The sequence below is a fragment of the Paralichthys olivaceus genome, chromosome 2 (assembly GCF_024713975.1).
Source record: "Paralichthys olivaceus isolate ysfri-2021 chromosome 2, ASM2471397v2, whole genome shotgun sequence".
Classification (NCBI taxonomy): Eukaryota; Metazoa; Chordata; class Actinopteri; order Pleuronectiformes; family Paralichthyidae; genus Paralichthys; species Paralichthys olivaceus.
In genome coordinates, this window is record NC_091094.1 from 9,435,704 (window position 1) to 9,453,080 (window position 17,377).

At 41.4% G+C, this 17,377-nt stretch overlaps 1 protein-coding gene across 2 annotated transcripts in view; it reads right to left on the bottom strand.

The window, feature by feature from the left end:
- The window catches only part of LOC109635427 (neurexophilin-4), a 97,509-nt gene that overhangs the window by 45,674 nt on the left and 34,458 nt on the right, over positions 1–17,377 (bottom strand). The window contains exon 3 of one of the 2 annotated variants that reach the window (XM_020096582.2): positions 15,126–15,192. The exons of the other annotated variant lie outside the window; for it this stretch is intronic. The gene's annotated coding sequence lies outside the window, so the exon portion shown is untranslated. The remainder of the gene's footprint in view (positions 1–15,125; positions 15,193–17,377) is intronic. 2 annotated transcript variants of the gene reach the window in all.

The following is a 17,377-nucleotide window of genomic DNA, read 5'->3' on the forward strand; positions in this document are numbered from 1 at the left end:
TCATGTTGTACTGTGACGTTATGGATAAAATGTCTGGGGCTACAGGATCCTTATAATGGAATCACTTTACACACACCGAACTCACACATACACACAAGCATCAGACTTTACAACATGAGGTCATCTCTCATCACTCATGCGGAGACATTTCACTTACTAAGGAAAAGTCAGTATTGAAATGCACGTAAACATGTAAGAGTGCTGAGGAACCCACGAATTTAATTGACCAACGATCATTAATGAAACGGGACGTTGCCACCATTTGTACGCTGCATGTTAGCAGCGCTCACAAAAAGGATTTGTGAATCTGGCCTTTAGCCGAGCCTAAGCCTATCAGGCATTTTGGTTTCTCTGTTTGAACCAGCCCTAAGCCTGATGCAGTTAATGTAAGGTGCACTGAGTTTGTGTTAGCCTGTCCATGAAACACATGGTTATTGTTTATTTTACGATTACAGACACGTGTAAAGTAAAAAAATCATCCCAGCCAAAGTGACTGACCCAACCCGAACCTGAATATTATTTCAAAGCTTTTTGTCCAAAGCTGGTCGGGATGTCTATGCTTACATCTACGAGCTTCTATTATGTCATATGTTCACAATGAGCCATTTGTTTCGTTAGAAGGAGAGCTAACATGCATATGAATATATATAGAGGCTGATAGCTGGTAGCCAAACAGCTAAAGAATCACCCAGTGATACTGATGCATGAATTAGGCAGCTGGTGACATGAAAAGTAACTAAATCCAAGCTCCATAATAACTGTGATGACAAGCAAACATGTCATTGGTCTTTATATTGGACATACAGCACATTTTCATTTCCTTTGTTTATCTGCGCAGCTCCTCACAAACACTCATTTCTATGAGTGAGAGCACCCCTGCCCTCAGCGCTCTACCACACACAAATACAAACACGAGCACACAAACGCACAGGACGCATAAAGACACAAATAAATGGAGACAGTCGACTGGAGCCAGTTGCACCGCTGCTGCTGTTGGAGTGTTGTTGTATCAGTAACCGTTGGAGATAAAAGCCCCTTTAAGCAACAATGGTTATAAATTACCGAAAATAATCTGGCAGCCAGGGAAGCATAGAGGGCCTGTCAGCACTCTGCAACCCCCCATCTGTCACACACACACACACACACACACACACACTGTAACAGCAGCAGCAGCAGCAGCAGCGTGCATCTGCTTCCATACCCCCCCGCCACTATCCCCACCTTATTAAGATTCATATCCCCCGAAAGGTGACTTCTTAGTCGGGCACGGTGACAACCCTGCACTCCTCACCACCTTGCCCCACATGTTTCCTGGAGGTGTAGGCACAGTGACAGGTAGCTCTTCACTCCCCTGAGCCCTGGGCAGGGGAGTAGAGGTGGAGGTGTGTATGTGCATGTGTGTGTGTGGCTCAGAGGGTGGGGGGGGTGTATCAGAGTGGTATAGGTGATATGCAGTAGGATTATCAAGTCAAAGATGCCCCCTGTAGATAAGGAGTCCCTGGGGAGAAGTGGCTGTCTGAGAACACTGGGAGCTGAAGTCTCTCTTTCGCTCTCACTCATCCTCTTACTACCTGTGTTGCTCTTGCTCTCTTTCTGTCTGTCCTGTCTGTCTGTCCTGCCTGTCTCCTGTCTCTCCGGGCTTATCTACCTCTCACCTCCTACGGCTTGCCATTCTCTTTATTCACTGACATACATTCTCCCTCCTCCTCTGTCGAGCACTCCGTCTGCACTCTAACAAATGAATCAAGCCACTTGACTCCTGATCCGCCGTGCTGGTAAAGCTAATTCTCAGTTCCCCGCAGCAGCCATACCGAGGGAGTAAAGATTTCCACTTAGTTTAGTTCCCTTTTTTGACGTAACCTTTTTCTAAGAGGTTGTAAGTTCCCTCGTTGTTTGTTCTTTAATCACTACATTTACACCCTTTTCCACATCCAAAAGATGTTTCTCATTTGAACAATTAGCACAGAAGAGGCAAAATCTTGCCTTTAATTCTAGAGCATGTACTGAACATGCAGTGTCTCTCAGCTTATCTAACAGCATTATTGACAGGGATGGATCTAGGATTTTTCAGGGGCCAGGAAGGAGCCAGAATTTATACAGAGGGCCCAATTATACGTCCAATATCGATGCACATTGCCTGAGTAAGGTGCATATTTAAGCCATTCCTTATTTACTTTTAGCTCTATAGCTTTGAGTAAAGCCACACATCATTGAATATACTTTGGAAACTGTTCCGACTGAAGCATATTACTTAGCTTAGAAAATAAAACACCGTCATGAATAATTGCGTTTTTTTGTTGGCATTCTTAGCAAGTGAATAGTTAAAAAGACTGACATGACAGGGGGCACTTTAGAGGCATATCAGAGTTCACCTGGGTCCAGAGCCCCCCTGGCACCACCCCTGGATCTGCCCCTGAATATCGAGTCAGAGCGAGAGTTATGATAGTGACAGTTTTGGTTGTTTTGTCTCAGTGTCTTTTTCCTTTCTTATTTGCATTATCTTGACCATAATTCCTCTCAGTTTTAACAAAATACTTCTATTGGTTGTGACATTCTTGTACTCAGGAAGCAGTGATATTAAAAAGCAAGAATAGAGCGGCCACCAGACACATCATATACAAGATGAACTCAAATGAACAACAAGCCCATTCAGACCTGGTATTGATCAGTGATTTCACTCAGGACAAAGTTTGATTAACTTAGGTTTTGTTTGTAAGCTTCTAAGTTGTCTGATTGTTTGGTATGGTCGATTATCTACGTGTTTTTGAGCCTCTTACACTCTAACTTACATTGATATTATCCAAGTGGGTAAAATGTTATCATTAGCAGTTGACAAAAAACTAAACTATTAAAAAAAAACGAACAAATTTTGCTTAATTCATCCCTTTTCTAAATTGGTTGTTAGTCCTTTCACTATCTGTGTGGAGTCAGCGGACTCTTGTTATCTTCACTGGTGAGGCCCTGCCAGACCTGTTGTTGCCAAATGTTCATATTCACCTCTCCCTCGATCAAGTTGACCAGACTGTCTTATAGCTGCTGCTGCTGGCATCTCGTCATGTTGCTCAAAGTGGAAATATTCCCACCACTAAAGATGAGCATTTAATAGTCTGTGTGGCTGGAGATTGTTAGCGGTGACAAGAAGAAAATGACAGAAAAAGTCAAAACGTGTCTGTATGAGACACTCACACAGACTTTTTAAGTTGTTGAGTTTTAAAATCACATGACGGCAGATTTCTGACATTTTAATTAAACCTTTTCACCAGAAAAGACAGTTTCATCAGGGTGGACATCGACAGTGCTCCCACAGCTCATATTATTTGTGTTCACAATCAGGTGATCTCAGTCTGTGAATTTTACTTGGTCACATGCAACAAAGAATGACTACAAAGCTTTGTTTGAACATCTAATGTGAAGAAAGAGACTGTATAAAAAGACGGACAATGTGTCTCCACTTCCTCCTGGTGAACACAAATGAAGCCAAAATATCACAGATGCTGCCATTTTGTGCTTTTGAAGTAATTTAGAGGCAAAAGGGATCGAGGTCAATACATTTGCTCGACCACTCAAGACTCTCAGTTGTCAGTCATGACGTTTTACCACATTTTTAGAGCATCAAATAAACAACCAAATCTGGAAAAATCAACACTCGGACAAATCAGTACAATAATCTTTTTTGAATGTGTTGGCATAGTTTACTTTTTAGCTTGGTCCATGTCCAATCAACTAACATGGTGGAGGCAGGGTTCACGAACTATACTGCAGCCAGCCACCAGGGGGCGATCAAGATGAAATGTCTTCACTTTCGGGGAGCCGTCATGTCCTATATCTTTTTACACAGTCTATGATGGAAACCCACTTTAATTCAGGGGTGTTCACTGTAAACCTTCCATAAAGCCACTAGCAAAGAAAAGTATGTTGCATCTGAAAACATGGACGTACATGTATAACTGATCTATAGAGTTTTGTACAAGGGCACTTGGAGACATGTGCCCTTCCACTGCAGAGACACCAATTCCTTGGGACCAGAGAGACACTCAGAAATGAGAGAGATCAAGCTGAGAGACTGAAGGTTGGTTGGTTGGTGAACCAATCAGATGGGGTGTTTAATGAGGCAGTCCAAGCACACAGGCAAGGCTAATACCTTCACACCAGGCTGATTAGTGTGAACCTCCCCTAGGCTGCCAGCTAGAAGCAGGTCTAGGTGCCAACCTGTTCCTCATTATTACTCTTCATGCAGGGAGGAAAGAAACTATTTTATAACCTCTTTTTCCTGCACTTTAAATGCACCACTCTGCAGGGCTTAGGTTATTTCAGTTTTCTTTGCTGTGGCCAAGTGGATGCTACGCTTGCAAAAAAGCTTAGCGCTTAAAGCCAACATGTTACAATATATAAGATTAACAAAACATAAAGTAAAATCATTTGTTAGAAACTTTTTGATGCTTTGGCATATTTGCTGCTGTTTGACCTGGTTTAAACTTTCAGACAATTTCTGTGTAGACTTATTTGAAGCTAAACTGTCTTTACCAAGCTACTGAATTATGTTATGCTGTGTTGTGCTATAAAATAAAAATGTTTTGATCAAGGACCAACTATGGAGTTTTGATTTCTACATTGAGTAATTCAATTAACTAACTGAAGTGGCCTTTTGATCCTCCAGTGTCAGACTACGGACAACATCTATATAGTGAAGAATAATAAAAGAACAACAGGAAAGTGGAAGAGGCTAAAGTTAGGAGTCCGTGTGAGAATAGTCGACCACTGTTCTGCTACAACTAATTAACACCTTGAGAACGGCAGCGTTGACCTCTGCATGACAGTGTACTGCGAGGTCCACATGATAACAGCTTCTTTATAAGGAAGGCTCCCTGATGTATAGTGGTTGAAAAAGGAAAAAATAAACACCCGCTGCACATTTACCACACAGTGGTACGTATAGCTAACAATGGTATAGCTGTTGGCTCCTCACTATTTGCAAAAATGCTTCTGAGCCCTCAACATGATATGGCACAACCAATTAAATGTGTTTGCAAGCCATGAGAGGACAGACGCCTTTGACGAGAGAGGAATCTTTTTTACAGCATGAACTTTACACCTCACAGAACAACCAAAGACGGAATCTAAAGCACAGGAAAGGATATGAAAGCTGTTCTTTGCAATTAGAATAAAATCTTGTTTTTGTTCATCAGCTACAGTCATTTGTCAGCATCTACATGAAACACTGTGTTTACATGCACACTAGTATCCTGGTTATTATTATTTATTATATTATTAGGTTTTTGAAGTATTACGTTATTGTGTTTTCTGCATTCCAGATTCCAGTATCCTGGATAAACCCTTTATCCTGGTTTTGAGTAACCTGTAACAGTAACAGCACGACACTGGCCAAAGCGGCGGACATGTCCAATTGCTGGAAGTAAGGTGGATAAGCAAAATCCACAACGTGATGTTGGAAATTAATAACCCACTATAGATGGCATCATTTTCAATAGACACCAAATAGGAATCACAAGTATCGGTATAGGAAACAAGTGCAGTTATTGTCGTCAGGGCAGGGTTTATGTCACCAGCAGAGTTTCACACCACAAGAAAATTAAAATTAATCATAATCGACCCGAAATAGAAGCCCAGTTAAAATGTCAAAGCTTTTGTTGCTAAGTACCAACAGGACAACCGTTGTACAGAGAAAGCAATTACACACAGAGACACAAACAACCGTCTTGCCAAACACTCTCAAACTGCACGCACACACACTTCATTAGCATGCCGCGTCCACAAAGTGGGATGCAACGCTCATGTCCTGTCCTTCATTTTGAGATGTGGATAGAACAAGGTAGGGCAGGAGATGGCAGCCTAGCTGGGATGGGACTGTGGCTCCTAATGAGCTCCTTGTTGGCATCCCATCAGCGCAGAGCTAGGTTTTCCCCTCTTACATTGCATTCTGGGAGCTTGTTAAGAGACATTACCTTTAAAAACAGTCATCCAGCAACAACCATCCCCTCCCTGTTACTGTGTCTATATTATATATTATTGTTATTATAAGACATGCCTTCTGTTTGTCTCTGCCTCAGTCTTACTCTTAGTCGGTTTCTCTCACCCTCCACACAAGCCTCTTCCCCTTCTCGTCTTACTACGTCTCCCCTCCACCCACCTGTTGTTCAGGCATTTTGCTCAGAATTTGGATTCCCCTGGAGTACAGTCAGATGGTAGCAGTGGTGGCTTTACTGGGGAGCAGATCCACAGCCTGCCGTGTGTAGAAGGGGTCAGAATGACAGGAAGTAAGGGAGGAGGACAGAACGCTGAAATACAGGAAGTGGAGTATAAGCAGAACGCATCTCTACTAATGTATCGGCCAATGAGTATAAATCAGAGGAAGGGGAAAGGGGAGGTCTTAGTGTTGAAAATGTCTCTAAGAATGTATTTAAATATATTAAAGCAAAGCATCATATTATATACTTATATAAACTAATTTGCATGTGTACAGCCTCTTTAAAAAAGGCCAAGACACAACCTACTAACCTAACACACATATTCACTCACAACAGTGACATATCTTCACCTGTGGTCCATTTTTGAACAGATCTACTCACAAACACGTTTATGGTCCCAGTTTATGAAAGTATTCCCAACCTGTGAGGTACGTTTTAAAAGTGCCACATGGAAACAACATGTTTATCCTTCAAAATATACAGATTTACCTAAATGTTATTTACAGTCTGAATCTTTTCCACTGGACGTTGTGACTTCTTCTATTGGATTGATCAGAATTCTCACATACAGTTTACATAATCCCATTGTTGAATTATAAATCCTGTGTTTATTTACCTATTACTAAGTTTTTCATTTTGTTTATTTCCCACCGACTGGCTTCACTGCACATGCAGCTGTCAGAGGTGGATTTTTTTTTTCCTTTGGCGCACCTAAAGTTTTTCTATTTTTACTATATGTGCTGAGGTACAGTACTTTTGGAGAGTTTTTTCTAAAGAGCTCTGGCTTGGTTGGAAGCTGTGGTTGATGTTTGTCGGTGAAAACTGGGGAAACACTGGATGTGATGTTGAGCAAGAGACAGACTTGACAGGTTTATACTGTTTATCTGGTTTAACCACAGGAATACCACACAGCAGACTGAACGATGCAGTAAAAAATAATTTAAAAAAATGTATATTTACTTTACTAAATTTAGTTATTTTAGTTTTGGTTTCACAGATTTGCTCTGTCATAACTTGTGTGGTGGTAGCATGTGATTAATATAAATTGAAATACTTGGAAAAAGAAGTCTTACATGTGGTACACGTCACCCTATTCACTTGTTCCAGTAATATGACCAAACTGCTGATATTTGAACTAGCTCTGGCTAGTAGTGTTTTGAGAGAGTGTGATTTCCCAGGAAGGAAAAGTGCAGTTGTCTTTGATGAAAGTAATAATCTGCACATAGATTTACGTACTTGCCGATGGCCAATGCAGCATTTTCTGCAGTATCAGAGGCTATTCTGTTTCTGGTGTCATTAAGAGAACCTCTTTTTTTTAATCTTATGCATAATTTAAGGAGCATCACCACTCCACACAGATCTGATGTTTCCGTCCACCACAGTTTTTCATCTCTTAGTCTAATGCTTCATATGTTTCATGATTTATTCTTCATATCTGTTTTACTGCTTTACAAGATGAGCATTAACGTTTTGAGCAACATGTCATCTCGGTTTTTTAGGAATTATGATTTAACTATCGTCTGACATTTTATAGAGTTAATTAAGACAATAATCAGCACATTACAGAACAATGAAGATAATTGTCGGTTGTAGCTGTGATTCAGTTTGTTAGTTGCAGAGCATCAGTTTGGGTTGTTGTGGTTAATGCTGATTAATTTGTTAAATAGAATTTAAGTGATTGATTTGATTCTTAATGGCTGGATTTGAGCTTTATCTAAAAAGAAAACAAAAATAAAAGAGGGAGAAGCAGAAAAGAAGAGACAGGACTGTCCACCATGCACAGAGCTGATCTTTGAGTATACACACACACACACACACACACACATATATATATATATATATATATACACACACCGTGACATTTCCAAGTGGTCTCCAATGTAGAGACAGCACACCTGTTTAATTAGCCGATAATGGCCGCACTAATTGAAGCTGGCTAATTTCAAGTCATCATGAACTCGTCATATACGACACCAAAGGGATTGGATCCACGTAGCAGGAAATATTCACTGATAACTGCATGCTGGCTGGAAAAGAGAGGCTCCCCCTGATCAAACCTCCGAATCACATCAGCGTCTCTGAGGCCTCAGATTAGAAACACGGTATCCTGTCGATTACCATCAAACAACGTTTCATTTATTAACACTGGGCATGAGAAGATACTGCTTAAGATTATCGCAGCAACACTCGAGTGAGCAGCTGCTGTGTAGATACAAAGGGAGATTAAATAAATAGATTTATTTTTATGTCAGCGTGGTAGTTTTTTTTTCCTGCTGCAACACTGTAATGAGCAGCGTTTTGAAGCTTGGCTGCAGGTTTCGGTGGAGTGGTCTGAAGGATTGTGAGGCACTGGACAGTGGAGAGTTGTAGCTGGGGAGAAGACACAATCCTCTCACACCCCCAGGCTTTTCCATTATCCCACTCTTTCTGGATCATATAACACAGGCTGTGTGTGTGTAAGTGTGTGTGTGTATTTGGCTGTGATTGTGCTCATGTGTGTATATTGGTGCGTTCACGTTCACATCCATCTCACAAAGTCTCTCTTCATTTTTTTGGCCCCTCCCTTTGCTTCACTCTCATCCAGCTCTGGTCTGTTGAAGCTTTCCTTTTTTCTCTTTTTTGAACTACTGGTAATATCTGGTTTGTTCCTCCAACTGGGCGTGTGTCTGGTATTAAGTGCCACAGGTCCTGATAACTTTGTGGGAGGAGCAGAAAAGGGCCACAAGCATGTGAGGTGAAAACAGCAAGATAAGGAGACGCGTTTCATTCACTGTCTGATGCAACGCTTTCGCACCACAGATGTTTCCTTTTTTAATCCGCACACACACGGCCACACACTGTTACAGAGGAAAACAGACAAAAACCATGAGACAGATGTGCAGGAAAACACACTTGAATGATTGGTTCCACACTTTCCTTAACACAGCATTCACAGTATGTAAATTTGGAAGAGTTAGTTTATCACTTGCTGAATTATTGTTGGTTTATAACTTCAAACTGCAAAACTAATGACGTTCCCATCAGCCTTAGTTACACTCTGTGTTGAGCATTATATTTTAGCATGCTAACACACAACAAATATCAAATAGTCACAATGTAACAATGATACAAACTGAGGCAGCAACTATTTTTTCGCTTTTAAACATGCAGTAGAAGTGGAAACCTTACATGTACTCATGCCCTGCACTTAAAACCATCTGACTTTGATTATTAAAATAGCGCCCCCTTGTCTAGATGCAAAACTCACTCACTCAATGCTTTTTCCGTCATTACACTGCAATTCCACTGCAAGGGAACAATAAGGAAAGAAACACAGAGGTTTAACTTTTGAAGATAACTTCTTAATTTGTCTAAATCTGACTGATGAAGACTCATTTTAGCTTTAGCTGAACTAAAGACAGAATTAGGACTGAGGACTTAGATTTGAATCACAATAGTTTGAGCATAAAATGCCTCCATACAGCTCCTGTGGTGTGATCCACGTGTCCGTAAGCCCCAACATTCAAATTTGACTCAAAGTGGCATCATTTACAACATGGAGCAGCGTTCATGTTCGCACGGTAGCATCATTAATTCTGGAAGCGGACATACATGGTGTAAATGATGCCTTTTCGAGTCAAATATGAATGTTGGCACTTACGTACTCTCTGATGACACCACAGGAGCAGTATGGAGGCATTTAATGTTTTTTTTCTGTTGTTTCATAACGTTTAAAGGGGAGGTCCGCAGTTACTTCAATTGTATTGGAGTTGGCTGCAACGCTGTTTACTGTGTTTTGTGGACTCAAACACTTCACCCACAACACTTCAGTGAACTATCCTTTTAAGATAAAAAATGTGTGTCTATCCTTTAATACTGTCCATCTCCCAATCTCCCTTACATCATGTCCACATGCATAGACTGCATGGACTCGGGCAGGGCCCTGAGCTATTGGTCGATCGTGCTCCTGTTCTACCTCTAAACCTCCCTCAGTGCGGTCAAACCCTGTGTTCTGGACGTGTGTGTTGATAGACAATCTATGTCAGTACCTGTGCCCCAGGTCAGTGTACGCCTTCTCTCTCTTACCCACCGCAAAGCCGCGCGACTGTCTGCAGCCTCACAAAGCAATGGAGTAATGAGTCCCATGACAGTCGGGTGGGAATCAGCACTGAATAGGTAATGATGGAGTCTGAAGGTGCTGGAAACACTGGCAGTGTCTGATTGGAGGTTATAATGTAGTCTAGGAGCATTCTTCCCTCTGCTTGTCAGTGAGAGTTGTGCAGGCACAATACACGCCATCTAAAATTTATTGTATAATACCAGCATACCTGTGTAAGGATCGTGTTCCCCGCATACTGCCCATCAAATCATATTCTGATCCCTATTCCTGGTTAATGGTCTATACATACAGCCCTCCCCTATATGCATGCTATCCATGCTGCCGGCCTCATAACAGGGAGATGTACGGCAAGTCAGACAGCGACTCGGGCACTTTATATTCAGAGGTGGTGGAGGCCAGACAACCAGTAGCTGACTGGCTGGAGCAAGGAACCTTGGGACTTCTGCTGACTTCAGCTTGCATTACATTCAAATGACTTGTGTAATTTGTTACCTGTTTTAATGTGCTTGTCTTCACAGCAATTCATATACATAAATATTATGCATCACTGGATATGTGAAGAATTAGCACATTGTGTGCATGTGTATGTGTAACATGGCACCAGGTCTTCCTGGGCACCTGTCTGTATGTTTTTCTGTCAGTGCTCATGTATTTAGGTATTTATGCTCAGAGAGAGGCTGCCTCGTAGCGCCTGAGGCATAATTAAAGCCCGGGGGTCTGTGCACAGGAAAAGTTGTGCCAGATGAATCCGACACAGCAACGACCGGCAGACATTGATAGACAGGAGTGGACAGTCATCTCTGTACCTTAGAGCTCCGGGGGGACTGGGCCCATAATGCTCTTTTCCTCCCATCTCATCTGCAGCACTAGACAGAGAGAAAGGCCACACATTCCAATTTATGGCTTATCTCATCATCATCGTTCTACTGTCTCATTTTGCTGCCCTTGAGATTTCACCCTTGTTATGCAACTTGTAATCAGAGTTTGGAGAGTTGTATTTATTAATGTACGATCATGTGTCTGTGATTAGCTGCTCAGTGCTTCTTCTTTTACTTTAGGTAGTGTGCTCTGTTACCTTAGGATCATCCTACAATCCATAAGTAACACACCTATCAATTAAACCAAAGTAACAATGCTCTCAATTATTATATGAAATCCTCAGAAGAATATCACCTCAGTGGTACATGGAGCTGGACTGGACAGAAAACACAACTAAAGGACACACAAGCCATGCAGCATGTTTTAGGTTATCTGCAACGATTGTATACTTATAAATGATATAACTTCAGTCAGGAATACTTCGTCATGATTTAACAATTAATTCCACAAATGGGAATACAGTTGTGTTTGCCGTGGATAGCTCCATTCTTTGGATGTTCCCTGGATTAGCCACGAAGCATGCTGCGATAAAACAGGGAGCACATGCAAACCCCCCCAGGGGGCATAGCAGGCAAGATACATTTGTTCAAGATAAATACCATTTACCACAACCATGTTTGCACTCAGTGCTAAAAGGTGGAGGCTGGGGAGGTGGAGGCATGTTGCCTGCAGCAGGGTGTGAGTGGAGCAGGAATCAGTGAGGAGGAGGACGTATTTAAAGGGACCGCTTTGTTGAGAGAATGGGCTGCGATTGGTGGGTGACTGACGAGCACCCATAAACCAATCAATCGCTGACATGACTACTAAAGTTATGCTTAATGAAGTTTATTTCACCAAATCCAAGTGCAGTGTCTGAAGCACGTGGCACAAGTACATTGAGAGCAAATGTACCTTTTCTAGTTTAGTGGTGGAAAAAAGGTCTCAGCAGCAGCCACGTGATTCAAAAGGGTTTTAATTACTCTCTTAATTAATTGTTGTATTTTGGGTGTAACACACATTAAAGCTATCAGAGAGTCATTTCCCTTTGCCTTTAAAAACCAAGCGCATTTGTACTTTGCTGTATTCCTAAAAAAAGGGCGAATTTGACAAATACAAGAGAGGAAACACGTCTGCTCCTGCACGAATTTAAATCACGCCACCACAGTCTGTAAGCAGCATGTATGCATGTTGTGTACCCACTTATATAGGTGCATATTACTAATTTCCTATAAAATGAGAGAAAAAAAAAAAAACAGTGGAAAAACCACCACCCGAATACAGACCAGGTTTTTTGGTGAATCATGCATTCGCTTCCCGCTGCTTCAAAGCAGCAAAGCACCTGACCAGACCTCATTTTACAACCAGCACAGCCACGAGCGCTCAGAAGGCCACAAGAGCATTTTCTATTCAAACAACGTGGGCGTTGGATGGGGAAAATTACAAGTGCATCTGAAACTATAGCCGAGATGAAGGTGTTGCACTTGGCATCGCTTTGTGCTGAATGAAAGATTGGGCCCTATGTATTATGTATGTAATTATAGCTACAGGTTTTTTTTATTGTATCACGTTTCTCACACACAGTCACATGCTTTTCTTTAATGCTCATCAAGTGCATGAACACCTGCTGGAGCCGGAACTGCAGGGCAGAGATGCTGGCCAGATGAATATCACAGTTGTTCATCATCTGGGAATATCTTCAACTATATGTGCCTACTTCATAAACCACCATGCCTCATTTTTATTTCCTCAAATATTAAAAACATTACTAAAACAGTTCCTCGACGCACCTTTCCTCTTCCCACATAAGTTTCCGTGGAAGTCACAAGCTTCTTATGACGGGAATTTAATCAGGTCGCTGACATGGAGCGGCAAGAAACCTGAACTCCACAATGAGGTTTTTCAGCTTATGTCAGCATGGAGCAACAAACGCTATGGCAAGTGAGGGAAAGGAGAAGTGGAGAAAGATGGAGAAGGAATGCATAAAAAATACGAAGAGCCTGTCAGCCATAAATCTTAGGAGTCCTTCCTCGATCGAGTGGCTGCAGAATGGTTGCAGGGGGCTTTACCTCTTCCTCCCCATCTGTTAAACACCCGTCTGGTGTGATCGGCAATGTGTGCATGGAGGTAAATACACACATGCATGCGTGCTGCTAGTGTTTCTCTATCTGTCATATAGGTGAGGTTGCGGCTGCCAGCTGGTGGGGACGAAGACCGGCCCCCCAACACTCTGTGCAGGGACCCATTCAGTCACCTCTTGCTATCAATCGAGGATAAAAAAGTATGGAGCTCACTAACAGGAGAAATTCATTGCGCAAGATCTTCACATCACACTGTTTAAGCAACTTACTTATAGGCTCATGCATACACTCTGATTCTCTTTATCCACTAACCCCTCCGCCACCACTTCTTTATCTGTATCCAGCTCTCTCTCTCTCTCTCTCTCATACATACACCCACATGAGCACGCTCGCTCCCTCAGTCTGAACTTGAGAACAGGGACATTTTTCATTGTCAGGAACCTGCTTGAGGAAAAACACCAGTGGTAAGGTCTGCTGATTTCAGCAGGATAGGGATTTAAACATCATACCTGCGTGGCATTGTTAGTGCAAGAGCCTCTTCACTCTGCTCAATAAAGTCATCCATAAAAATGGTATTATTCCTTTTTCTGGATTCTGGCAGCTGGCGTCGGGCTTGAGATGTCAAAGAGGAAGCGGAGCCCAAATCCCCTTAGTGAACTGACCAGGGACGAAACACACTGACCCTGTTACAGTTGGAGACTCTGGTCAAACACAAGCAGCAGCCCCAACAAAGATGACTGAAGAGTCAAATGTCATGTTAGGATTCACCCTCTCTGTGGGTGGTGGGTGTCTTTTTATGCTGTGTATGAAAATTACTTCACAGTTACATGTATTCATTCATTATTATTATATTATATATATTTTTGTCAATCATTTTTCCCAGACGTTGCATCATGATAACACTGAATATTCATTCATTCATCAATCAACTGTTATTGTCTTACAAACTTATGTCTGGTGAAATCTAAGAACACAATGATTACATTAGAATAAAGTATTTTAATATTATTTAAATTAGTTTAAATATCCATCATAAAAAATATAGAAATATGTTTCTAAAACATACAAAAATACTCTTGAATACTGTTTTGTGTCTTGTGAAAAATTCATAAAATATTAAAATATTATTTTTTATAAAAAATCCATATTCAGTCTGTGCACAGGAGATTTCAAGCTTCCAAATTAGAGCTCTAAGATATATACTGGATAATAGTCAACTCAGATTAAAGGTGAACACAGAGCAACAAGTCCACCAATCAAAACAACCACATAGGTCACATGTCCCTGCCCTTAAAAGCATTTCCTGAATTGGTGCTATAGTGACAGGAGATACAGACAAACTATTCAAAATGAACATTTATAATAAAAAACTATCCAGTTAAGGTGTTAAAATGTCGTCTAGACAAGAACTATTGAAATTGATTCAGAGAAATATCATAGTTTGGGCTTCAATAAATAAAAGAGGACCTTTGTCATCATGACCTTTATAAGTATTTAATAAACACCCTTCAGTCTTATATAACCATTAGATGTTGCACATAAATGAAGAGTAAATATAAGCTGGTTGTACAAACCATATTTTTACAGGACAGAGTTTTTCCAACAGATAAACATGAAATCAGCCTCCTACTGAAAAATCTGCATTCAGAAGTAAAACTTGGAATAATCCAGACACAGTTTTGATTGGAAGGGAGATCAGAATACCCAGAATCCCTGCTGCTCATGTTACTGTAAACTAATGATGGAATCAAAGGCTAAACTGACATTTATAATCTGGGTTCTCTAGTTTCTAGATATTGACATTTTTCAGATAATGTGAACAATCCATAGCACTTTGAAAATGAAACTCAGTAAGTTTGTACTTTCTCTACCACCTCTCCTCACCTGCTCTGCTGCGATCCCTCTGCACACCTCTTGTTAGTTGAACCCTGGTTCATGAGTGCTGACCTTCCTGTGAGGACATGTGATAAAAAGAGAGGGCAGAGAAATTAGCCCAGTATCTCCTCAGGACTTTCATGTCTTAATAAACCTGTTTATCTCAAGGCAGGCTCAGCTGCTAAGATTGAATACCTGATATTAAGCTCTTCATTGTGAGATTTAAAACCCTTGCACCGTTACTTCAATATGTCCTTTCATGGGCCCGTTGTCTGAAGAGAGTTCTGTTCTTTAACCTTTACCCAGTGATATGAGCTCAGAGGTGTGGCTGCAGGCCTGAGCATCCGTGACGTCAGAGAGGAGTCAAGAATGGCTCAGGAGGAGTGAAAACAGCCATAAACTTCATGTCATTGAAGCCTCTCAAATGTGAGAATTTGCTGCTTTTTCTTATTCACAATAAATACAATTTATTTAAGACTGTTGGTCAGACAAAACAGGCAATTTGAAAATGTCACGCTTATTAATTCTGAAAACATAATCAACAGATGAATTAATAATTGAAACGGAATGTTTTGAGACACAGCTCAAGCTGGTGCATTCTAAAGACACTTTGTGTCTTATGGTCAGTTCAGTTTAACTCTTGGCTACACTGCCCCCTACAATTTATTGTGTTACTGCTTTGTTACATCTGTTTCCTCTGTATCTATAAGCCTGCAGAATACGTGCACAAACACGTAAAAAGTAAATGCAGAGACAGAAGGCTCCATCTGTTTCTGTATCTAACGTTGAGCATAAATGAGCCTTAAGACAGTTTGCAGTATGATACAACATATTTAACTTGAATCAACCTCTCTTTGTTTATGTCATAACTGCATTAGGCAGGATTTACTGTACAAAGGTTGTCACATTGGTTTTAGCTTGGTGTACCCAATGAAGTGGAAACAGGCAGTTTTTAAAAGTATATCCTCATACGAAACCCTCTGCAGTAAGATAAAGACCTGAGTTCTTTAAAATCACAAAATAATGTCTGTCTCCCTAAATTTCCTGACTGTGTCTCATCCATAACATTTGTGTTGTCATGATCATAAAGATATATTTTATGGATACCGTCAAAATGTGTGTTTTTTCTCTTTTGCTGCGATACATAACTACTCACCTAGGAGGCATGTACACATCCACAGCTATAATGGAGGCTTATCATTTGGAGGCAATTTCACACCATTCCGCCCCTAATTGAACAGTCTGTTTGTTACACTTCCATTTTCCCCTCTCCGCCCTCTTGGCGATCCTGTGGGACAGGCCTGAGAAATGACACTCTCTGCGTCTCATTGAGCATCCTCGAGCTCAAACAAAGCTCAGGGAGCCGCACACAGAAGCCACGCATGGCCGCCTTGACTCATTGCTTCTACTTAGTCGTCATGTGAAGTAATGCGGCAGACAAAACGAGGGACGGAGAGAGAGAGAGAGAGGCCGGCTGGTGTTGGCTTGGGGAGAGCATCTTCGAATTGGTCATCAAGGCTAATTGCAGTTCTTGTGAATTTGAGGTGATAAAATAAAAAAGACAATATAATGATGACGTGTGCCTTTCACCCTCCCTCCGTAACTTTTGTATGTCTCACTTTAGGTCAACTTTTCTATTTCATAAGGAAGACGCTCCCACATGTACTAATGCAAAGACTGAGTGATGATGAGCCTGCAGTCAGTGACCCCTTCTTCGTAAAACTAATTAATATCCCTCTAATTGGGAGATGCTTGAGTGTTCATCAGCATGTGAGGAGAGAGGCAAAAAGTCACAAAAATACTTAATTGGGCTACTGATTGGCTGGTGCTAATTGATGGCGAGCAGAGAAGGAGCAAAGAATGGGAGAAAGCCGAGCAGGGGGAGCCAGAGAGGGAGTTGAAGAGGCTGCTGCTGATGTTAACAGTACAACACGTCTGCATAGTGTGAAATATTCCAATTAAAGCCACTGAGGATCCGTCTTTCTGTTTGCCTCTCACTCTCACTACGTCGCCGCTTGTTAATTACTGGTGGGAGTTTTGAACAATCTGCTTCCAACACAAAATGTCTACATTTTTTATTTAGAACAAAATTAATTTCTTGTAGACGTGCTGTTTCTGGGGGATGAAAACGTACAGATTTGTGTTCAAATCTTTTTTTGTAGCCAAGAGGTGATGATGAGAAGGAGGGGGCTGCTGCTGCTGCTGCTGCTGCTGCTGGTGATGATGACAGCGACAGTGCTGTTAGAATGCCCTGCGTCTTT